The following is a 26,124-nucleotide window of genomic DNA, read 5'->3' on the forward strand; positions in this document are numbered from 1 at the left end:
AAAAAGGATTATTCTCTTTATTTTTAACTCCCTGAACTTCTGATCTGAACAGCTAATGATGCAAGACAGACTACAAAGTATTTAAGGATATTCTAAGAAAATTTCAAATTATACAGCACACTTCTAGCTAGAGATCCAGAGAGAAGTGGGAATAGATCTCAAAAACACCTTTTAAAATCTGAATTAGCACACTCTAAACGCCTTCCTCATATCTTGTTCCAAACTGAATAGAAAACCTTATATAAAGTGGAAAAAACATTTGGGAAAAATCATCACATAACATTTTACAGCTCTCTAGCAATAAGTATAGATCCAAGGTTATAACAAAACTGTATCTGAGAGCTCAACTTAGTTCAATTGGAAAAATCAGCATAAAACAGTAAGAGTGAATTAACATATCTACTTCCCTGCCTCTACACAGATTTTTCTAAGCTTCTATATGTAGTATCATTTACTGGTTAATTTTTCACCTGATATTAATATTTGTAATACACAATTAACAAAGTTTTTTAGCTGTTTCCTTTAATAATAAACAAAATAAACATGTTACTCACACTAAAGAAAACAGGAATGCTAAATTAACTGAGTCTTCCCAAATTTCTTATTTGCAAAAATGCCTATTTTGAGACACATTTTGTCACATATATGGCCAAAACTTTTCCTGCAATTTTAAGTGTCCATAGGACATTTATTAAACACAATTTCTAGTTTCTTCTTGTATGAAGAGCAAGTTTTTAAAATTTTCTTTTTAACTGCAAATTTCCTCCATGCTCATATTAAAATTTAAATAACAGATGTGGGACACCTGGGTGGCTCAGTCAGTTAAGCATCGGACTCCTGATCTCAGCTCAGGTCTTGACCCCTGGGTCATGAGTTCAAGCCCCACAATGGGCCCCACGTTGGGCTCCACACTGGGTGTGGAGCCTACTTTAAAAATAAATAAATAAAATAAAATTTAAATAACATATGTATATAAAGTAAAAAGGTGTTGGATGCACTAACTGATTTAATCCAGACAGTAACCATTGAAGATATGTGCCATCCCTGTTTTACAAATGAGGAAATTTAAAACCTGAGAGATTAAGTAAGTTGGTTCTATGTCACAAAACTAGTAATAGAGACAAAGCCAGAAGTTGAATGAACTCAGATTTTGTGTCAGTGTTTTCTACTTCTACTTCCACTTCAGCCATAACAAATTACCTATTTCTATTGCTGCCATAACAAATTGTCACAAACTTAGTAGATTTAAACAACACAAATTTATTATTTTACCATTCAGAAGTCTGACATGGGCCTCATTAGGCTAAAATCAAGGTGTCAATAGGGTTGCATTCTCTCCTGGAGAATCTATGAGAATTGGTTTTCTTGTCCTTTCCAGCTTCTGGGGGCTGCATGCATTCCTTGGCTCATGGAGTAGTCTCTTCATCTTCAAAGCCAGCAACACTGCCTGGCTAAGCTTCTGCCTGTTAATTTCTTTGACTCTTCTGCCTTCCTCTTCCACTCTTAAAAATCCTTGTTACTAAACTGGACCCACCTGGATAATCCAGGCTACTCTTCCTACTTTAGAATCAGTTAATTAGCCACGTTAATTCCATCTACAACTGTTCTTCCCCTCAGCTATGTAACCTAATACATTCACTGGTCCTGGAGTTAGGATATGGATTTTTGGGGGAAGCCATCATTCTGCCTATCACAGTCCCTGTATTTGTAATAAATATGCTACCAAAATTATACTGATCTGTTATGGTTTAGATAGTGAACATGTTTTGGCTCAAAATGTATCATATGTTAATTAGGTACCAAGGAACATAACTTTTCTAAATTAGAAGAATGGTTTAATTTATTTAGCTCTCAAAGTAGAACAAAGTCAATTGAATGAACTCACTCATCTAACTAGGTCTTAGAGGGAAATAAAGCCAATAAGAGATACCATCTTCCTCTTCCTTATCAAACCTCTGAAGCACTAGCCTTTGGGGGAGAAGGAGAAACAAGTAAAGCTGGCCTTGTTCTAAATGGCTGGAAGGAGACAGAAGCATTGTAAAAGGCTTGAATCCTGGTAACAGGGCTGTGATTGGCATAAATCTGTCTGGATAACACTGGACCCAACTGTTCTTCAAGTGTACCCTAACGAGAATTCGACAGGAAACTGGTCTCAGCAGAACAATTACCAAAATTACCAGGGATTTAAAGATGGGAGACTTTGGGTGAGTACATGGGTGACTTCCTTCTTTGTTACAACACCAAACATGGAGGCATTTTTTCCTTTTTATCCCCTCCCTGCAGAGGGAGGGGTGCTTGATAAAAGAGTACTTAATTTGAGGGAGTTATCTGTGAATTAGCCTACTCTACTAAGATTTATCTGTAAACACCCCTAACTCAATGCTCATGGCGTTTTTACGGTCATTTGCAGATATGTGCAGAGCTGTGAAAATTTAAGTTGCCAGATCTACATGTCCCCAGCTCAGGTCAAACAAGGCTCTCATACTGTAAACAAGTGTCCTTTCTGCAGTCTATCTAGTGTCACTTTGTGTGTGTTTTGTTGGTGATGTCACTGTTTAAAATGGCCCCCAGATGTCAGTGCTGAAGTGCTGTCTAGGGTTCTTAAACCAAAAGGCTGAAGTGTGCCTTACAGAGAATGTGTTATATAAGCTTCACTTGGACATCAGTTAGAGTGCTATTTGTGAGTTCAGTGTTAATGAATCAACAGTATACATTAAATAAGATGTCACACATTGAACAGAAGCACACGTGGAACGAGATTACGAATTGATCAGTTGACAGAAACGTTGTAACCAGAGGCTCAAAGGAACCTAACCTTGTAACTTCTCTAGGAGCAATGAGTCAGTATTCACTAATTCAGTGTTCACAGTGACTTTCTAAAACGTAACTACTGTAAATAATGACAACTGACTGTATATGAACACTTTGATAGAAAAGATTTCTATGAGCCAAAAGTTATGCTTTTTTAAAGTTGTGATATATACTGTCAAATTTCCCTCTAATAAACTTTTAAAAGAAAAATCTAAAATGCCATACTTTTAAAATGTTTTTAAAAGTATAGCTTCTTGGGATGCCTGGGTGGCTCAGTCAGTTGAGCATCTGCCTTCAGCTCAGGTCATGATCGCAGTCCTTGCTCAGTGGGGAGCCTGCTTCTCCCTCTGCCTCTCCCCCGCCTGTGCTCTCTCTGACAAATAAATAAATAAAATCTTTAAAAATAAATAAAATTAAAAAAATAAAAGTATAGTTTCTTGTATTAAAAAAATAAAAGTATAGTTTCTTGTTTGTTCTATTTTTAAAGATTTTATTTATTTATTTGACAGAGACACAGTGAGAGAGGGAACACAAGCAGGGGGAGTGGGAGAGGGAGAAGCAGGCTTCCTGCCAAGCAGGGAGCCCGATGCGGGGCTCGATCCCAGGACCCTGGGATCATGACCTGAGCCAAAGGCAGATGCTTAACAACTGAGCCACCCAGACGACCCTGTTCTATTTTTAAATTACATCTTTAAATGAATTAAAACATTCAACAATATCCATACTACCTTTGCATTTTTAAATGAATTAAAATTCATTCAAATGAAATGTTACATTATATTGTTTTGCCTTGAATAGAAAAAGTATTGAATTTGCTAACCATGTATTTCATTGCCAATTACTAAAAAAAAAAATCAGGCACCTGGGTGGCTCAGCTGGTTGAGTGTCCGATCTTGATTTCAGCTCAGGTTATGATCTCAGGGTCCTGAGATAGAGCCTCACTTCAGGCTCCGAGCTCAGTGCAGTCTGCTTGTCCCTTTCCCTCCCCTCCTCCCCTCACTCACACGTTCTCTTTCTCAAATAAATAAAATCTTAAAAAATAAATAAAACAAAAATCAATGTGAGCAAATAAGAACAAGTAGTCATGACATTCATATTTTATATGTATATTTAATAATGTGCATTAAATTATTATTACATTTCAAAGGGTTTTGATGAATAAAGGAGTAAACGAAGTAACTGAACACAAGGTAATACACCAAGAAGTAGTCTGATGAAGCATGTAGGGTAGAATAACTAATGAACTGAATTATAATCTAGCAAAAAAAATACATTTCTCTTAACTAGATGAATCTACAAAACAACAGATGACACTTACTGAGCAGTTACTACATTGTAGCCACTATGCTTAGTACTTAAAATGGTTTATCTCATTTAAGCCTCAAAATATCCTAAAAATCAATTACTGTTACTTTTCTTATTTACAGATACAGAACCTGATACACAGAGGATTAAGTAACTTGTCCAAGGTCATACAGCAAATGAGGCACTAAAACTTCAGAGCTCCAGTGGTTTACCAGGGTCAAAATGAACACATTTAAAGCCTCAAGTTGTACAAACGTGTCCCTACAATAGCCTCAGGTATTTAGTAAAAATGAAGATTCCTAGCTCTCAGTCCAGGTTTACTGAATTATTACTTCTAGAGGTAGAATTTAGGAGCCTACATTTCAACAGACATCCCAGGTGATGAGTAGCAACAATGAAGTTTGAAAGCCACTAAGTATATGACGGACCCCTATTCCTTTTTTTTTAAGATTTTATTTGAGAGAGAGATAGCGAGAGAGAGCACAAGCAGAGGGAGAGGCAGAGGGAGAGAGAGAAGCAGACTCCTCACCGAGCAGGGAGCCAACTTGGTGGGGCTCGAACCCAGGACCCCAGGATCACTACCCGAGCTGAAGACAGACGCTTAACCGACTGAGCCACCCAGGCGCCCCATGACTGACCCCTATTCCTATGCTAGAAGCACATACATTTCTGTGCTAGAAGCACCCTATAACCAGAAAGCATCTATCTTGCCTTTGCCATCTTCTTTGTGTCTTTGTTCATGTTATGTTCTCCCTCTGGAATGTCCATTTTATTTATCCTTCAAAACATACTCAAATCCCACCTCCACCACGCCTTCCCTGAACATGTGTTTCTCTTCTCTTGATCTGCCATTGAACTTTAAACCTCCAATACAAAATCTCTTCCAAGTCTACAGTAGCAGTATATTTAATACACAGGAAACTAATAAACAGAGTTTCCTTTTTATCTCCTAAAAAGCTTAATTAAGTAACATGGTGCCTTGCCTGAAGTAGACATATTTTTTTTTCTTTTAAAGTTTGTTGAAATGAATTACAGGTCCTTTCCCAATCAACGTTTACGACTGGACCCAAAAGATAAATATTAGCCAACAAATTAATGTCTGAATCTGGCTTCTTTAACTGAAGGGAGTGTAGATAAAAAAACACTGCACATAAGATAAAAAAATAAATTCAACCCATAGTAAACATATATCATATTAATTTACTAGTTACCTATATCCCCTTTAAGCTGTAAAGACTTGATAATGCTATGACTTCAAAAACTGCTCTAGCTTCAAAATGTCAGTATAAAGTGGGTGAGAAGACAAGCAGTTACATTAGAAAGGCAAAATGCATGGTGACCATTTCCAGACATCATCTTAGCAATTCAGGGAGGCAACAGCAATTGATAATATTAGTTTCCTGCACTGTTCATTATTTAGCAACAGCTACTCTTTCCATATAGAAATATTATAGATACTTGAATAAACTGAATTTTATGGGGAAAAAAGTATTTGGACATATCAAATTTTTATATAATTGAGCTCCATGGACTATATCTGTATCATAAAATCAAATATATCGCATGACATATGTTCTGAAGAACTTCATTCCATCTACAATTTGAATCTCCAAAGAATATGAAGTTGCCTGATTTTACTTTTTGAAGTAAAAAATTAATGTGGAAATAGTATGAATGGTTTTTTTCTAGTCTGATGAAGGTGTTGCATTAAAAGGAGACCAAGTTTTTAATTAAAGAAAAGTTGATGTTTTCTTTCCTTCTACCTTCAGATTTTATGATGAGCCTTTTCCCCTGAGCTAAGAATGATCACTTATTCTCAGTCCCAAGTTCCTTAGCATGACTTAAGAATTAAAGCCAGAACACTGGTACAATATTTCTGAACTATTCCTTACCTCTGTGCTCTACTATTTCAATCCTGATATCATTTTTTAAAAACATATGTATGGTAACTATGTGTATATAAAATATTCTCTAAAATCTTTTAAAAAAAAAAAAGAACACGTTTGATTTTTAAGGTTTCTCATATACAGGAGTGGAAGTTTCCAACTATGGAAAACTATGAGAATTCAACAAGAATTTTTTTTACTCCCCAATACTATCTTGTGCTATTATCAGAATCTTTTTTTTTTTTTTTTTAAATTTTATTTATTCAACTGAGAGAGAATGAGATAGAGAGAGCATGAGAGGGGGGAGGGTCAGAGGGAGAAGCAGACTCCCTGCCGAGCAGGGAGCCCGATGCGGGACTCGATCCCGGGACTCCAGGATCATGACCTGAGCCGAAGGCAGTCGCTTAACCAACTGAGCCACCCAGGTGCCCTATTATCAGAATCTTAACAGCAGTATTAGCAGTATTTGCTTGCTCAGGTCAAGTATGTAAAAAAGTTTGAACTGAATTACATCAACACTTGTCATATTATTATGTTCTACATTTTATATTTCTGGTTTGGGGAACAGATATTTAAAATTCCATATACATGAATACCTTACTTCTTTTTTTTTTTTTTTTTAAAGATTTTATTTATTTATTTGAGAGAGAGAGAATGAGAGACAGAGAGCATGAGAGGGAGGAGAGTCAGAGGGAGAAGCAGACTCCCCGCCGAGCAGGGAGCCTGATGCGGGACTCGATCCCGGGACTCCAGGATCATGACCTGAGCCGAAGGCAGTCGCTTAACCAACTGAGCCACCCAGGCGCCCATGAATACCTTACTTCTGACTGGAAACAATTTTCTGATGTTTTTATCATTTAGTGAGTATTGACAACAGAATATATGCTATAAAATCTGAGGAAATGGCAACACAAGAATGTTCTGTTTGGGGCACCTGACTGGCTCAGTCGGCAGAGCATGTGACTCCATCTCTCAGGGTCATGAGTTCCAGCCATACATTGGGTGTAAAGTTTACTTTAAAAAAAAAAAAGTTTTCAAGTTTTCCTAAATAAGATGAATAAAGTTTTTCATGATCCAATACTCTTATGTCAAAGAGGAAACAGACTAAGTTATAAAATAAAAAGAATAACTTTCTACCACATTAGTGAGCTTCAGCAAAGGCTATATTCAGAGCATAGCCTTTACACTTATTACCAAAAAGGAAATAAACAAGGAAAAAACAAAAACCAAAAAAACCCAAAAGAGGATTATTTGTAAATCATACTGAGATTTCTTTTTCTGTTTCTAATTCATTAACTTTTCTTTTAATTTTCTGTTCTTTCACTATTATAATAAAAACATTCCAATATGGTTTATAAATAAAAATCAGTGAAATAAATTGCTAGATTTAATCTTAATCAAAAAACAAAATAAAAAACAGAGTATTAGGTGCAAGAAAAGTGCTAGAGCCATCGAGGATTTGAAATGATGATAAAAGGGAACTCTGTATAACACCTTGCTCATAAAATTTTAACTAGATGAGGGACACCTGGGTGGCTCAGTCGGTTAAGCATCTGCTTTCGGCTCAGGTCATGATCCCAGGGTCCCACGTCAGGCTCATTGGTCAGTGGGGAGCCTGCTTCTCCCTCTGCCAGCCACTCCCCCTGCTTGTGCACGTGTGCGCACTCTCTCTCTCTGACAAATAAATAATGTACTGTACAAAGGAAACTAGATGAAAAGGATGACTAGGCAAATAGATATTAATAAAAGTAGTTCAGTTAAAGACAGGAGACCTAAAGAAATCAATAAGCATAAAAATACTTCAAACCTTTCCCAAAAATCCATCAAAAAAAGCATGTATTTCATGGATAAATTAAATTTTCTGACACTTACATGAATAAACTAGTTTTACGCTCTTTAATCTCTTCCAAAGCATTCAGGAAAAAGCTTCCTTCTTATTTTTTTTGCTGATAGCCCAATCCCAACAGAGCCAAAAAGTCGGGGGAACAAGGGCAAGATCTAGTGAAAAGGCTCTGAGTGAGGTAAATCTCTCTCTTCCCACCCTCAAGAATCTTCTCTTGAATTGCTAGAAAATATAAGCATTACTTAGTCACTAGCTAATCAGTTTTCCTGGATAAGTAACTGCACTGAAAATCCCCTAATATTCTATAACCACCAAGGACCAGCAGCAGTGTTCTCTCCTCTCCCACCATATTTGATCACTGAATATAATTTTTTGTTTTTCAGATCTAGAGTCTAGGACAGTCCTGAAAATGCAGTGCAAATATAAAATAATACATGTTTTTCTACTTCCTAATTTTAAAACATATCTAATTTGTCCTTTGATTTTTCTAACCTTTTGATATAAAGATTTAACCTAAGAGAGAAGTCCAGGCCATTTGTCTTTTAGAGATTTCAATTTTCTTGGTTGTAGTATTGTTTCAACAGACATTCTGGGTTATCAAAATACCTGCTTCCCAACGATTCACAAAACAGAGTAATAGGTGCCAGAAAAATGCTAGAGCCAAGGAGCTCTGGCACAGAACTCCTAAAACCCCTTGGAATTTCCTAAGTGGTAAGAGCAATAAGGTGAAAGGAATACCTTTTGTTATTCATACTAAGTCTCTTTCAACCACACCTGAGTTTATGTTAATGTGGTGATTTTGGGAAAGCCCAAAGTGTAGAGAGCTGGTCACCAGAGGACCAACCATGTGTGATTAGTTGGTTGGGACTTTCCGCCCCACCACACACTCCCACCTCAGGGAAGGGAAAAGAAGCTGAGGTTAAGCTAATAACCAACAGTCAATGATTTAACCAGTTATTTCTATGTAAAGAACCCTCCATAAAAATCCTAACTGAAAAGGTTCAGAGACCTTCCAGATTGGTGAACCCAGGGAGGTGCTAGGAGGGTGGCTTACCTGGAAGTTCATGCCCTTTCCCACATATTCTGCCTTATGCATCTCTTCCACCTGGTGGTTCCTGAGTTGTACTCTTTTATAATAAACCATTAATCTAGTAAGTGAACTGTCTTCCTGAGTTCTGTTAGCCATTCTGGCAGATTATCAAACCTGAGGAGGGAGTTGCATGAACTCCCAATTTATAACCTTGTTGGATATAAGCTGTGGGTAACCCGAGAATCCACTATTTACAACTGGCACCTGAGGTTGGGGGTGGGGGAGCAGTCTTGAAAAACTGAGCCCTTAATCTGTGAGATCTAACGCTAACTCCAGGTAAATAGTGTCAGAATTGAACTGAAGAACACCCAGCTGGTGTTGGAAAACTAGCTGGTATGGGAAAAACCCCATATGCCTGTTGACCAGAATATTCTGTGGGTACTGTACAAAGGAAACAGAGTTTTCCTTTAGCTTGTGTTTTTTTTTCCTTTCACTACTATACTCGACAGTGCTCATAACCACTGTTGTATGCTTCTCTACTAAAAAAATATGTAATTTATTCTCAGAATCTAAGGACAGTTTTGTATTAGGATATCTATTCATAGTATTAATTCATATTAAAAAATAAGAAAAGCCATTAAAAAAAAAAAAACCCAAGAAAAAAAATTAAGTCAGCATCCACCCCTACTTGATAAAATAAATCATGACACAGAAATAGAAATCCTTCTATTATGGGGCACCTGGGTGGCTCAGTCGTTAAGCGTCTGCCTTCGGCTCAGGTCATAATCCTGGGGTCCTGGGATTGAGCCCCGCATCGGCTCCCTGCTCAGCGGGAAGCCTGCTTCTCCCTCTCCCACTCCCCCTGCTTGTGTTCCCTCTCTCGCTGTGTCTCTATCAAATAAATAAAATCTTAAAAAAAAAAAAAAAAAAATCCTTCTACTCTAGATCTAGAGCTAAAGCTCAAATAAAGTCTGGCATCATGGCTTAATGGCAAACCCTAGAAACAGTCTTACTAAATTTCTAACAACATTTTGACCTGTTCTGAAAGTACTAACCAATGTAATTAGACAAGAGAACCAAATAAGATGGATAAATATTAGAAATGAGTTGGGGTTAGAATAATTATTTATGCATAATGATTATTTATACAGAAAAAGCTAAGAGAATTAAATGAAAAACCATCAGAAACAAGAGATTTCTATAGAACAATTACAAAATATATAAATAGCTTTTTTATATACCAAAAATAGCCAGTTATAAAAATATACTTTAAAAACAAAGCATTCAAAATCACACATACCTGGCTAAAAGGAATCAATGCTCCTTGGATAAGGAGCAAGGTAAGTACAAGATGAGCCCAGTACATCTCACACCAAAAATAATAATAATAAAGTAGTACTCAGAAAATGATGGGACTATATCAAATATATCAAAAGTACACAGGAGGCATCTTGAAGATCTTGCTGGCCAAAAACAGAACAAATTTGAGCATCAAAATGAATAAAGACGGGGCACCTGGGTGGCTCAGTTGTTTAAGGGTCTGATTTCGGCTCAGGTCATGATCTCAGGGTCCTGGGATGGAGTCCTACACCGGGCTCCCCTGATCAGCAGAGAGTCTGCTTCTCCCTCTCCCCGGGCTCGTGTGTGCTCTCTCTCAAACAAAATCTTTTTTAAAAATGAATAAGGATATTAATGGATTATAACTTGTTGACTAAAAAAAAGTCTATAAATCATTTTAATAAACAAGGAATATGGAAAGGTTTTCTCTTACAGAATCTCAACTAATAAATGTAGAAGGAATTATAGAACTAGAAAAGTATTACTTTGCAACCAATGTTACAATAATCAATTCAGGCAAGACTCACTGATAAACAAGCTAAAAGTACTTCCCCACATACTACTTATTAATTTAAAAGAGAAAAATGCTAACTCTACAGTGAAGAAGCCTGACAGGTATCACCTTACCTGAGTTAATATTGCCAATAATGGGGCACACTAACATAGAGTGCCTCTTCATGGCCTATACTAGGAAGGACACAATACCCCTTATATAGCATTGCTGCCCTAAATTCATAATCTTAATCTAATCATGAAAAACACCAGACAAATCCTAAGGTACACTGTACAAAACATGTAGTCTGACTTTTCAAAAATACCAACATCTGAAAGATAGGGCTGAAGAACTGTTCAAACTAAAAGAGACCAAAAAGATAGGATAACTAATTGCAATAGATTAGATTCTGGATTTTTGTCATAAGGAATTACGAAGACAACTGGGAAAATGCCGATTACAGACTGCTGCATTAGTTTCTTAGGGCTGCTATAAAAAAAAAAAAAAGGCTTAGAACAACAGAAATTTATGCTCTCAGACTAGAATTTTGAAATCAAGGGTGTTAGCAGGGCCATGTTCCCTTTGAAACTCTGGACAGAATCCTTCCTTGCCTCCTCCTAGCTTCTGATTGTTGTTGGCAATCCTTGAGGTTCCTTGGCTTGGGCTGGATCACTCCAATCTCTGCCTCTGTTGTCACATGGCATTCTCCTCTTCTTATAAGGTAGGGCCCACCCTAATTTGGTATGAATTCATCTTCACTTGATTACATCTACAACTACCCCATTTCCAAATAAGGTCACATTCACAGGTACTGGGGGTTAGGACTTAAAACTATCTTTCAGGAAAATACAATTCAACCTACCAACTGTATATTGGATAACTGTATAATAGCGTCATTAAAATTTCTAAATCTAATAATCGTACTGTGGTTGTGTAAGAAAATGTCCCTGTTTTTAGGAAATACAGGCTGAAGTACTTAAGGGTAATAAGACATGATGTTTGCAACTAATTTTCAAATGGTGGGGGGGTGGAAAGAGTGGGAATATCCATACACATATACACAATGCGGGAATAATAAAATCAAATGTAGCAAAATGTTAACAACTGGTAAATCTGGGTGAGGGAGATCCAGAAGTTCTTTGTACTATTCTTGTAACACTTCTGTAACTTTGAAATTATTTCCAAGTAACAAGGTTTTTTCAAACCACACATGAAATAATACCTACAAATAAGTTTAAGGAAAAATGTTTGGAGTCTATATTACAAAAATAAAACTGTGTAATTTTATAAAGAACCTCAATAAATGGAAACCTATAACTTTTTAGATGGTAAGAGCTATTATTAAAAGATGTCCATTCTTCCTAAATAAACCTACATAATTAACATTATCTAAATCAAAATCACAATGAAGCTCATATAGATAAGTGAACGCATAATAATAGCCGGGAAATTTCTGAAAAAGAAAAATGAGATTTGTCCTACTAGTAATCACAACTTCATAGTTCAGAGAATGGGCTCTGAAGTTAAGAGTTGGTTGTAGTCCTAGCCTGTACATGAATAAATGTAACATCTGGGGGTGCATGGGTGGCTCAGTCGTTAAGCGATGGCCTCCTGATCTCAGCTCAGGTCTTGAACTCAGGGTCGTGAGTTCAAGCCCCACAATGGGCTCCACACTGGGTGTGGAGTGTACTTAAAAGAATACTAACTCAGTGCTCACTCTGGCGGCACATGTACTAAAACTGGAAAGATACAAAGATTAGCACAGCCTGTAGACAAGGATGAAACACAAATTTGTGCAGCATTTCCGTATTTTCTTATAAAGAATCCTTTCATGAAATAAAATGGCTAAATGTCAGAATATTTTCAAAAGAAAAATACTTAACTCATAGAGTTTTGTGAGAAATGAATTAGTTAAAATATATTAAAGTATTTTTTACCATGACTGGCACACAGGCAGTACTCAATGTTAACTGCTCTTCTTGCTGTTATCATGGTCCTAATCATTAGGCTACGTGGTATTGGCACAGGAATAAACAATATCTGGACAAGAACGAAAGCCCAGAAACAGGCCTGAGAGTAAACAAACCTCATTTAAGGTATCGTTTAATCAAAATTTTTTTTTTTTTTTGGAAACGTCTACCTGTCTCCATTGATTTCTCTATTACCGAGGCCCCGGGAATATGAGAAATGTCTTTCAGTTACCTTCAGAAAGAATCCTTCTGGACTAAGAAGCTTGAAATCAACTGAAGCCAGATGCCCTCTTAACTATTATCTACTTTCTTACTCTCTTTTCTAGCTTTTCTAACTTCAAGAGCATGTTACAGAAGTCAGGAGATGAAAAGAAGACATGCTAGGCATTTCCCGTTATCTATTATGTCACCTTCCCTAAGTTGTGGATCTGTGGCTTCCTTCTTACTTCCAGCTTTGAATTTATCTCTAAGAATCATCTACATTGTCATTAGTTTTTATTCTTCTAGGCATCAATCATTCTAAAAATCCTATTCATCTTCTGACAATATCCTAAGAGGTTCTTGACCCTCTCTTCTACTTGACCTTTACTATGAGTTCCTCCTTCTAACTTAAGTTCTATTCATTAAAAAAAACAAAAAACAAAAACTAAGCCCCAGCAGGAGTGGCTAAGGGGGTGAGAAGTAATGAGGTGAGAAGGAGAGAGTGGGGTAGGGCTTTAGTTCCATCAAAATTTCCACCTGCTACTATCCCCACCAAATTCTTTGCTACGGCTAATTACTATCTTTTCTCAATCACTAAAAGGACTACATAAATGCAGATACAATCCACAATTCTCCTCTGACCCCCTCCCACATCAGAGTGCTTCCCAAGCTCTTTGTATAAAAAAGTTTGGGGCATTTTTAGACTTCTCATTCCTTTAGGTGGAATACTGCACATCAGAATCTGAAATCAAAGACTTTTGCTGGTTTTCAAATATGTTTCCTAAAGTCTAGGGCATACATCTTCTTACTGTCCAAAATTACTTTTCCTGTTACTTTTAATATAAACCCAGGACAACATGGTCCCTATCTCCAAAAGTTCTTTCTATAATTTGTATATCACTTTTTTCTACCGGTCCTAATTAAGTTCAAAACAGCAAATTATCTTTATAGCTTCCTTTACCACCTAAAACATGAAATTATATTTTTCCAGATGCTCTGCTTCTAAAAAGCAAACTTCCAGAAAGGTGCTGGGATGTCTGACTTTTTCCATCATAATTAGTTTGCTTCTGTACTAATATGTTGTCTTAAATTAAGAAGATACCATCTGGGGGCACCTAGCTGGCTGGCTCAGTCAGTAGAGCATGCAACTCTTGATCTCGGGGTCATGAGGGCATTCAGCGTAGAGCTTACTTTAAAAACAAAAAAAAGATATCATCTTTATCCACAACTTTCAAATATTCTAACCATGTTTCTACAACTAAATAATATATTTCCACAGAGATGTCTAACTTTAACAGGTTACTTTCTCTCCACTTCTGGGGCAAAGGCAACTACTCTTCCACCAAAAATTCATTCTCCCCTTCTAAGGCTGTCACTGTAAGGTAGTCCTACCACAGACTATTTTTCTTAGTCTACCTGCAACCAGATACATACCTATAACTCATTTACATCAACATAATGTAAGAGGAACTGATGTGTGTCAGAGTTTTTAAGAAACACAGCTGCTAGAGATAGAAAGAATAAGATATAAAGAAAAGAAATCCCCTTATTGCACATACTTTTTTTTTTTTACTGGTCTTTAACACAAGTCACTGCTAAATCAAACCTTAATTTCTCCATCAGACTCAAGTACAGTGTTTATGTGAATTCACCCTGAGCGGGGCACCTGGGTGGCTCAGTAGGTTAAGCGACTGCCTTCGGCTCAGGTCACGATCTCAGGGTCCTGGGATCGAGGCCCTCATCGGGTTCCTTGCTCAGCGGGGAGTCTGCTTTTCCTTCCCCCTCTACAGTTTCCCCCCCTTGTCTCTCTAGCCCCCCCCCCCGTGTCAAATAAATAAAATCTTAAAAAAAAAAAAATCACCCTGAGCACTGATGCCACTAGTTTAGCCCTAGGCCTGCCACTCCAAAGAGCCTGCAGTATAAAGCAGCTGTGTTTACAGCATGAGCTTCCAATGAGGAGCCAGCTATTTGTTAACATTTCTTTCTCCCATGCCCATGAGACGCAAACACTGCCAGCGGACTGTTACACTGTCATACATTTTAGAGCATTTAATAAGTGCCAACATTGTGCTATGGTTCCAGATGCTTGAGATAACTTCTGTAACCAAAACAAAGATCCCTCCCTACCTCCATGGAGCTTACATTCTAGCAGCAGCCACTCCCATCATTTAGACTTGGTGCAACAGTTTAAAACCTATCTGCCAACACTTACGTAGACTTAATAAACATGGGCAATGATGGAACTGTTGGAGTGATGTATGAAGGAGCTATATTCTATGTGGGATAATAATGCTACGATAATCAACCTAGCATTCTCATTAGAAAACAATGCTCCAGCTTATTAAAGAGGACAAAGGGTACATTCTTAGATACAACTGAAGAAATAAAAGGAAGCCAAAGAAGAAAAGGCTTCTAAGGTGGCTAAGGAAATCTTTGTCAATAGAATTTGACACAGTGGTAAATGAGTAATAAACAAAATTTCCATTTGGAGCTTTAGATGAGATTTCCATCCAGAGATTAAGGAATTCATATAACAATAAGATTCATAGGACTAGCCAGCACGGAAGAATCCTACTGTATCCTCCAGAAAGAAGGAAAGCTTTGAATGGCTGATGAGTCTGTACCAAGGTGTAGGAAACTGCCATCTATCTGACAGGGCAAATTAAAAAGTATGCTCTCTTTCCGCAGCATATCCAAAATGCGATGTAGGACCATTCAGAAAATGCAGACCTTCCATCTATTTCTACCAACTCATCTAGGAAAAAATGATTTAATTAGTAGAAATAAAGGCAATGTTGCACAATAGAAGTTTGAGCCAGCTTTTGACTCAGAAGACTCATATTTGAGCATAAACTCAATTCAGGGGAGGAGGAGTGACAGGGAAAGAGAGAGAGGAGCTGACTATATAAACATAAACTCCCTATACACTCTACAAACCCAAACTTACAAATGGACAGCATTTGCTACAGTTTAGTTAGTGTAATACCCATCTTTTGCCTGCTTTGTTCTTTTGATGAATTAAATTTAGATTAAAAAAAAAAAAGAAGAAGCTTGGTTAGAAAAACATCCAAACACTGTCTCTTTGTTAATCTGGGCTGAACATCTTGTTATAAAAAGATAAAGAGCGCTCTAGAATTAGTATATCAATTTTCCATTACAAAGCCAAACCTACAAAAGGAAAGCATTTGCTAGAATTTAGTGTAATAACCCATCTTTTTCAGTTCATATAATATCTGACCTTGATTCCCATTATGAAATAAGTACGGCAAAGCTACATCAATTAAAAAGAGAAGTGTAAGTGGGTTGAAAATTCTCAGCCCCAATAAAAATGTACAGTTTAAGGGAGAAGGAAAAAGATAAACCCTCCTTTCTATCACTGCTCTTTATCCCTAAGGAAGTTGCCTTATAGGGAACAGGCTTATTGTCAGATAAATTCAGTTCTACTAGTCATCACTAATCATGTGACCTTAGCAAATTACATATACTTTCTGATCCTCAGTTTCTTCACATGTAATAAATGCCTATTTCATCCACAATTTTATTTTGGAAAGGATTTCAAATATTTAACTGCAATAATGCATATGAACTAGACATGTAGCACAGCACCTGCCATAAAACAGGTTTTCTTCCTTCATAACCAATTCCTATGACAAGTAAATGGGTGGGAAACAGAAAAAAAAGGCACAAAGAAGGAAATTATAAACTTCCACATTACATTCATTCCTCATTTTCCCAAGCACTTTTCTACTTTCCTCATTTTTGTTTCTCATTTCCAATCTTTTGAAGCTTTCCCATTCCTCACACTGTCCTATAGGGATAGAGTAGGAAGTAGGCTTAGAGTGCCTGGAACAAGCACGTGGGAGAAACTAGGGACCCTCCTGTACTTAAATTCAGCTTAACAGCAAGGCATCACTGGGAGGGTTCCTGGCATCCTAATATGAAATTCATAGCAGAGTGATTTTTAAATGGTGAAGAGCTGGGAAGGTGAGGAGACAGCGTAACTGGCAAGGCAATGGGGTCATCCCCTATATAATCAGAGCATTTAGTGGACCAAATATTTCATATGTTCAAAGAGCTCAGATTTAAAAAAACAAAAACCTGAAAATCAAACTGAAACACTATTATAACTGTTTGTTAAATTTTTATAAACTCTAATGGTCTGCCTAGAAATCTAACCAAAAAGGCTAACCTTCCAGGAAAGACTTTTTCTGGGAAAAGATTTTGATTTTCAAAGACCCAACTGACAAACTTTGGGAACACAAACTACTTATAATTTTAGTGGCTTTCTTCTTTTTCCTTTTTTTTTTTTTACAAGATCTTTTTTGCAAACCTTAAAAAGCTAACCATTTTCTAATGTCTATGCTTATTTTGTTCTAACTAGTAACTAAATGTGTTAAAGAAAAAAATCCAGAACAATTATTCTGTGTTTTTATCAATTAAAAAAATTAAATGTTTTAATGTTAGTGGCTATTTTCCTGATATAATGTGGCAAAGCTATCATCCAAACAGTCATGATTATCTGTTAACTGACATCACATCTATTTGCTTCGATGAATAAAGCCCTTATCTTTTTAATTTTACTGCTAAATAAATCTGAAATGTTTATTTGACACAGAGAGAGAGAGTGAGAGAGAGAGCACACGCAGGGGGAGCGGCAGGCAGAGGGAGAGGGAGAAGCAGGCTTCCTGCTGAGCAAGGAGCCCAACGCGGGGCTTGATCCCAGGACCCTGGGATCATGACCTGAGCTGATGGCAAATGGTTGACCAATTGAGCCACCCTGGGCACCCCTGAAATGGTTTTTAAAGGCCTTATTTTCAAATGTGCTTTTTTTTTTTTTTAAAGATTTTATTTATTTATTTGAGAGAGAGAATGAGAGAGAGAGAGAGCACATGAGAGTGGGGAGGGTCAGAGGGAGAAGCAAACTCCCTGCTAGGCAGGGAGCCCAATGTGGGACTCAATCCTGGGACTCCAGGATCATGACCTGAGCTGAAGGCAGTCGCTCAACCAACTGAGCCACCCAGGTGCCCCCAAATGTGCCTTCTTATAGTAAAACTTCTATATAAGTGTTATGGAACCTGCATATGTGTCACACATATCTGTAATGAACTGTCTAGAAAATCAAGTCTTCCTGCCTAGAGAATTCAGTTTGCTTGAAGCTACAAGTATCTAGTGCAAAGGGATTCATTAAAGTTTCAGAGGTATCACACAGTAATACCATCAAAAACCAGAGAAGTGTTGTACTAGATTATCACACTAAAAAGATCTACCAATCTACAAAATTTGTAACAATCTCCTAATCATAGCCAGTCCCACCCAACTGTGAATTCCTAGAAGGCAGCAGTCATGCTACATTTTTATAACATAAAAACTAGCACAGTATTTGTTACGCCATGGGTTTAATAAATATCCACTTAATGAAATAATACTACGTTTGCTGGAGCAAAGTCCAGTGCCAAGTCTATGGGTCAGGTTTTTACTACAACCTTTACTTACCTGTTATTTATTTCAAATTCTAGATTCTGAAACGTTTCCTTAAAATGTTATCAATATAAAAACTTCAACTGTAACAGAACCACACATTTATATAAGGCTGAAAGGATATCAGAAACCATCTGGCCCAACTACCTCCTGTTTCAAATGATGAAACTGAGGCATAGGGCATTTACTGAACTGACCAAGGCCACATAGCTCTTCATTGTCCAAAGTGGCATTAAAATCCAGATGACCTTCTACCTTTTAGTCCTTTCCTTATTATACCATGTTGCCTTCTCTGCTCCTTTTCAAAGTCCTGACAGCTATTATTCTAAAAATGTTCTTATCTGTAAAATAGTAATTGGGGGCTCCTAGGTGGCTCAGTTTCTAAGTGTCTGCCTTCAGCTCAGGTCATTATCCCAAGGTCCTGGGATCGAGCCCCACATCGGGCTCCCTGCTCGACAGGAAGCCTGCTTCTCCCTCTCCCGCTCCCCCTGCTTGTGCTCCTGGCTCTTGCTATATCTCTGTCAAATAAATAAATAAAATCTTTAAAATAAATAAATAAATAAAAATAAAATAAAATATAAATTGCATGAGAACAAATGTAAGAAATAAACTTGCCAAAGAACAATTATAAGTATTAAATTATGCAGCAAAAGCCACCAACTTTCTCCACTCCACTCCCACTTCTACTTAATGCTAACAAATTGTAAGTTACATTAAAAAATGAGAGAAGTAACTAGCCTCCATAATTAAAGAAAATCTATAGTTTACATACTGCTAGGAACACAGGCTGAAACCAATCTTTAAGTTTCAGTGGTCAGCCCTTTCCTCCCAGTACTTCCTGTCTTCACCCACACCCCCAGTAACAGCAGACATATCCTATAAAATACATATTCTTTTACACACATTACATCAAGAAAATCAGGACTTTTTTCTTTTTGTCCTTGGAAGATATGAACGTAAGCCATGATTATAATATTGATTGTCACTAGTAACATGATAGGATGACAAATGTATTTCAGAAAAATCTAGGTTTCTTTCCCTTTTTTTTTTTTTTTTTGTGGATAGCTTGGGCTTTCTATATTCATTAAAACAGTAAAAAACAGGGGCGCCTGGGTGGCTCAGTCGTTAAGCGTCTGCCTTCAGCTCAGGTCATGATCCTGGAATCCTGGGATGGCTCCCTGCTCAGCGGGAAGCCTGCTTCTCCCTCTCCCACTCCCCCTGCTTGTGTTCTCTCTCTTGCTGTGTCTCTCTCTGTCAAATAAATAAATAAAATCTTAAAAAAAAAAACAGTAAAAAACATTTAAAATAAATTGTATTAAAGACTAGTTTAACTTCACTACAAAGAGTTCCCAGTTTATTAGAAATATCAAAATGACCTTTAAATTCACATTTGCAAGTGTTTACAAACTGTTTTATAAAATCATTTTCTAGAACAAAACTTTGAGGGTAAAAATCTAAAGAATTTGTTTTAACATTAGCTTATGGAAAAGCACTAAGTTTTATAAAATTTTAGAGGTAGATCTTTAAAATATGTGTAGCAAAAGTCTGTATATTATAGTCATAAAATACACAGAACCACATCTCTGTATACAACTCAAAATTTATTAAGCATTTATTCTACTGGAGACTGTTCTCAAAGATTCATATAAAACAGTTCCTTGCCACATGTATCACAGTAATGGAAAGAAATAATTACAATGTAAGGAGAATGTGCTTTCATATCAGAGGAGTTTTGTGGGAGCACAAAAATGGGAGCCAATATACCAGTGTTTTGCTAAGTATGTGCCACAACGACCATGTGCACTTGTTAACATTCAGGAGTACGGTCTTCCGTACCTCTTTCTTCCTTCTGGTTATACAAGTTGGAGCACTGATTCTCCCAATGCTCCCTATTACCCACCCCAAATTAGCCAACCCCAAACTAAGTTTCAAAGCCAGAATTAGCAAAAGGAATTGTCTCTGTAGATTTTCTGACAGTCATGGTAAAAAAGAGGAAAAGATGCTGCTCTTTGCTTAGCATGTTTATAAAATGAGTAACATTTCAGAAGCAGCAAAATTTGCCTGTGGCATCTTCCAGTCTGGGGCTCGCCATATATAGCTGATAATGTATCTGCGTTTGTTGATGTGCATCTTCTCATACCCCAGGAATAAAGAACAAAAGAAAAGAATCTAGGGTTCCTACTTGCAAAATTCAGGCAGACACAGGGGATATACCATGTGCAAGTAGTTCTAGAAATAATCCCTCTTGAGGGTCTTCCACTTCCTCGGAAAAGGTAGGATGTCCAAAGAACCTGCATATAAGCTCTCCTGCCATTCCACAAACAGTAATAGCAGCAGCACTTCTAAGTGACACAGCTTGAGGCAGCATGGAGTATATGGTATAAACTTCAGGGACCCTGCAGTCGCAATATAGACACTCAGGCAAGAGAAACTGAAGGGTGCTGCTATCCTGGGCACTGAGGCTTGTAATTCAGTCCATCGGTATTCTCCTGTACTTTGAAATTACAGGATTCTCTCTCTTTCCTGGAGTGAGCTTCAAGATTTTAAAGAGTAACATCAGGTAAACTCAATCCAGACCGGGATATGTTGCCATCAAGTCTGCCAGTTCCAAGACAACAGTAGTGCTGCTGCAGCCAACAATTCCTTGGCATAGAGACATGTTAAAATGATACTGGCAGCAGCACTGGCTCTTCTCTTTCACCCTCTGCTGTTACTATAGCTCCTTTTGCTAAATCCGCCTCTGAGTTTAGACAGGAGCTGGATGGTTCATAATCACCCAGCAGCTGCAGCTGAGCAATACTCAGCCTAATTGTGGCACTGGAGCAGCTGAAAGGAAAAAAAGCGATAATACATACCCTACCATAACCACACACAAACTGCTGTACACAATACCAATAAGATACCAAGATACTTTAATAGGAACAGATTATTACCTTTAAAGAAAAGCAGTTGTACTTCTCTGGAAGAATTCTGGATTTGTATTACAGACCTGTTTAAATGTGAACTGAAGGTGACCTAAGCCACCTAGAGCTCTGAACAATGGAAGATCTTAACTAAAACTTCCTGTAAATATTCATATAACAAAGCCAGCGCCGCAAACATCACCTTTATAACATGACTAAAAGTTCCTGTGATATAAGAATCTGGCACAGACGTGATCTCTTCTTTAACTCTACGTTACGACAACGCAAAGCAACAAAATCAACGACTAAAACAGCAAGCCATTACATAAAGCAAGAAGCATAATACAATGATTCTCAGCATTTTTGAAACTCCAACACCATACTGTCATTTGCTTTCTTGAAACAAAACATACTCTTCTGTTAGGAGCCATATGGCACATCTTCATAAAGCTTAAGTAAACGAAAACTTATTATGCTGAGAATTTCATTATATCCTTAAGAATATCAAAACTAAGGCCAAAATTACTGATCCAAAGAATTACTGTTACAGAAAACAGAAAATGGGGGGCGCCTGGGTGGCTCAGTCAGTTAAGCGCCTGCCTTTGGCTTGAGTCATGATCTCAGGGTCCTGGGATGGAGCCCTGCCTCAGACTCCCTGCTTGGTGGGGAGCCTGCTTCTCCCTCTCCCTCTGCCCCTCCCCCAGCGCGCGCACGCGAGTGTGTACACACACGCACGCTCTCACTCAAATAAAATCTTTAAAAAAAAAAATGGTTAAAAGACTTATTACCTTGATGTAATAGTTTTGTCATTTACATAACTTTATGAAAAATAAACTGTATTTTATATTTGATGACAGAATAGTATCCATTAGTTTAATAAACATTTTGACTACCAACTATTTACCATTTACAATATATAAGCTAGGAGGATTTAAAGTTAGTAAAATCTGGTGTTCTCCCTCAAAATATTAACATAATTAACACGTTATTTATATGTCAAAGTAGTGACAAACACTAGCCGGAATATGACAATTATGATTTAATAAGTCTAATCCTGTTTGCAAAGGATAGCCCAGGCAGTGTTCTAAAGGCAGTCACTAAATATTAAGTTCTTTACCCAAGCACCTTATATACTACATTACACACAGGCTTCTTAAAGAAAAAAAAAAGTTTTATGTGAATTAAAACAGATACAGAAAAGCACACAGAACAAATGTACGGCTTGGTGACTATACTAAGGCACACCCTTGCAACCACCACCAGGTTAAAACTCTGTAACCACTGCAGAAGCTGGGTCCCAATCACAACTTCCTCCCACCTCCTCTATCTTTACTTTTACAGAAATCACTTCCTTGCAGGTTTTTTTTTTTAATATAGTTTTATTTCCCAAGTTTGCATTCCCAGACACCAGAGCTTAGTACTTCTTTTAAATTTTTTGATATTAGGCACTTCTTTTATTTTATTTTTTTTTATTTGACCGAGAGAGAGAGAGAGAGAGAGAGAGAGCGAGCGCGCGCACAAGCAGGCAGAGTAGCAGGTAGAGGGAGAGGGAGAAGCAGGCTCCCCACTGAACAAGGAGCCCCGATGCGGGGCTTGATCCCAGGACTCTGAGATCGTGACCCAAGCTGATGGCAGTTGCTTAACCAACTGAGCCACCCAGGCGTCCCTAGGCACTTCTTTTAATTGAAGTATAAATGACATAGAATACACTGCCAGTTTCAACTGTACATCATAGTGACTTGATATTTTTATACATCATGAAACAAACCCCTCCAACATAAGTCTAGTTACCATTTGTCACCCTACAAAGTTATTACAATATTGTTGACCATATTCCCTATGCTGTACCTTACACTCGCGTGACTTATTTTGTAACTGGGTCTGTACCTCTTCTTAATATAATGCTAAAAGGAACTAATAAATGATGCCTACATTGAACACTAGATTGAGAGTTACATATGTTTATAAAAAAATTACTCACGTTAACAAATTACTGCCTAAAAATATGCAAATGTGGACTTTGCACTAATAAATCTTATACCATGGGTTGGTAATATTTCACTTATACTGGATTGTTGCTATTAGCTTAGAACATTTATTCTTTTAACATTTCATATCAGGAAGGAGATTTATTTGCATGGAAGTTGATTTTTCAGCTTGAGATTTTCCTGAATTTAAAAAATAAAAAAAAAAAAACAACCTTAAGCCATGTATTAATATTATACTTCAGCCATAAGACAAATTCCACCTATCCCAGGAAGACAGGTCAAAGCCATAATTTCACTTTCGGTTGAATAGAAAGGAGTCAATTTTGTGGTTTATGAAGTCAGCAAAAACATACTGCAAAATTAAAAGCTATTATAACATTATGGTGGTTACTGCAGAGTACATATTTTAAGAGCCTTTTTATCTTTTATTCTGGAAACATGGATATGAACTTTTATTTAGATTCAGATCAAAGGCAATTGTTTCGTTTTGTTTTTCAAATTTAGGACCCTATGAATCGTCAACCAGCATTCAAAATCTCCACTGAGGTTTAGGTAATGTCCAAAATTTAAAATAATTAAACTTCCTTAAGTGTCAACTATGACAGGGGTCTCACATATCAGTAAAACAAAACATACGTATGGCTTAGTGAAATACAACGTTCTTACAGAATATATGAAAATCATGTATGATGCACACAAGATCCTCTTTCTCCTACAAGACACTCCTTCATAACCTGCCCATTCAAAATGTTTTCTGTCCACTGTATGCCATTGCCCTAGTTAAGATATTAGATATTAGATTTTATTATATTAGGTTTTATTAGATATTAGATTTATTTAAATTAGATATTAGATTAGATTAAGATATCAGATTTACCAGGATACTATGCCTAAAGTGCACAGTTACATGCACACATTTAGTAATATTTTCCTTAGTGTGTAACTTAACTTTAGAAATTTAACAACATGGGGGCGCCTGGGTGGCTCAGTCGTTAAGCGTCTGCCTTCGGCTCGGGTAGTGATCCCGGGGTCCTGGGATCGAGCCCAGCGTCGGGCTCCCTGCTCCGTGGGGAGCCTGCTTCTCCCTCTCCCACTCCCCCTGCTTGTGTTCCCTCTCTGTGTTTCTCTCTGTCAAATAAATAAATAAAACCTTAAAAAAAAAAGAAATTTAACAAGATGGTTTAAATATACTCAGAATTATCGAGATACTTTCGGCACTGCAATCCTACAGTTACAAGGACACGAATATACTACAATCATATGCATATATGTGAAATCATGTATTTGAAAGCACACCACGAAACACATATACATAATGGCATGAACATAAAGTTGCGATTCCATTAGACATTTCTTTAATAATTTATAAATTGTTAGAACGTATGTTATTCCATGACTGTTTAAATTAATTACGCAGAAAATTCAACCAAATCCGAACTATATGTTGTGTCCCACTCACTACAAAACAAAAATTAAAGCGGTCCCTGAATTGGACTTATTTTCCACTCACCACAAAACAAAAATTGAAGCAATCCCTACATCGGACTTGGTTTTCGACGCGCTTCTTAAAACGACACTGCCCCATGCCCAATAAAGCAAAAGCTGGAAGCAATTATCAAGAAGAAAAAAACACTTTAAAACAGAATTTTCTGTAACATGTGGACAGAGAACCGAACCAAATGGGAGGCGGAGTGGCTTAATACTGTAAAAGTGGATGCTGAATGGCAGACTTCCCAACCCCCAACCCAAAACAAAGGAAAACTTTAACATGTTGCGGTTTTCAATCAAACTGAGTAAAGCGAGAGGCTCACCCACTCGCCCCCACACACACCCACGTCCGCTCTCCCAGCACAGTTGCCACCCGGCGTCAGCTAACACGGAGACCCTCCAGCTCCGGGACAGAAAGGGGCCGCCGCTCTCGGCCCTCAGTCTGGCCAAGCGAGCCAAAATTAATCTCGCCCCCAGGCACCGATGGGAGGTAGCGTACCGCTCCAAGGACCTTAAGTCGGACTTGGGCGGGACCGGGAAGGACTGCACGGGGCGGAGACCGCGTCAGGGGGCCAGCAGGTAGCGCCGGGAAGGAGACACGCCCGCCGGGCGAGCCGGGACGGGGGAGGGGAGAAGTTTCTCCCCAACTTCCCGACTCGGAGCCTGCGGGGGCGGGGAGCGCCGGCGCCTTTGGGCGCGGGCGGGCGCCGGGGCCTAGCGCTGCCCGGGCCGGGGTCGGCCGCCTCCGCCCGCGGGGCCCCGCCGGGTCCTTACCTGCCCTCCAGCCGCGCTCTCATGAGTCGCCGCTGTCGCGGCTCGGGGTGGCGAGGAGGGGGCGGCGGGCGGAGGCGAGGCCCGCGGGGCCCTCTCCCTCCTCCACCTCCTCGTCCCGAGCGCCCGGCTGCAGCGACGACGGCACAGCCGCCCCGCACTCGTTACTTCAGGAGGAGGGAATTCCCGGGGTCCCACACCCCTCGGCCTCACTCTCCACCTCCACTCCGCGCGGCGCCCGCCCTCACTCCCAGCTCCGCCCCTCCTCGGCGGGGGCGGGGCGGGGGCGAGGGCGGGGGCGAGGGTGGGGGCTGCGGCTACCTGCGCGCGCGGCCGGCCTCCTCACCGGAACTCGCGCCGCGCCCGCCCGGGCTCGAGCGCCCCCCGCCTTCCGGCGCCGGCGCGCTTCGCCGGCTGCGGGCCGTCCCGCCGCGGTCCCCGTCGGCTGCTAGTCCGAGTCACTTATCCGGACCCAACATGGCGGCGGGGTCCTGGGCGGATTCCCGAGGCGGCGCAGGCTGAGGGGGCGTGAGGAGGAGGCGCTTCTGGCACGCGGAGAGCGGACCCACAGCGCCCCCTCCCCTTCCGCGGACCCTACGGCCGCACACTCGCCTGCCCC

At 38.8% G+C, this 26,124-nt stretch overlaps 1 protein-coding gene and 1 non-coding gene across 6 annotated transcripts in view; one reads left to right on the plus strand and one right to left on the minus strand.

Annotated features, from left to right (window-relative positions):
- YES1 (YES proto-oncogene 1, Src family tyrosine kinase) overlaps nt 1–25,998 on the minus strand; it is a 74,620-nt gene extending 48,622 nt beyond the window's left edge. For 2 of the 5 annotated variants that reach the window (XM_036070695.2, XM_078060554.1), the window contains exon 1: nt 25,509–25,740. The gene's annotated coding sequence lies outside the window, so the exon portion shown is untranslated. Of the gene's footprint in view, nt 1–25,508; nt 25,746–25,851 lie in introns of those variants that run through there. The other 3 variants (XR_013443371.1, XM_078060555.1, XM_078060556.1) reach the window with 3 other exon arrangements.
- Nucleotides 12,416–12,519, plus strand: LOC118521896 (U6 spliceosomal RNA). Its single transcript, XR_004910354.1, has one exon. It is a non-coding gene; the product is annotated as a U6 spliceosomal RNA (small nuclear RNA).
- Nucleotides 25,999–26,124: the final 126 nt, after the last annotated feature.

This window comes from Halichoerus grypus, chromosome 13 (genome assembly GCF_964656455.1).
Source record: "Halichoerus grypus chromosome 13, mHalGry1.hap1.1, whole genome shotgun sequence".
Taxonomy (NCBI): domain Eukaryota; kingdom Metazoa; phylum Chordata; class Mammalia; order Carnivora; family Phocidae; genus Halichoerus; species Halichoerus grypus.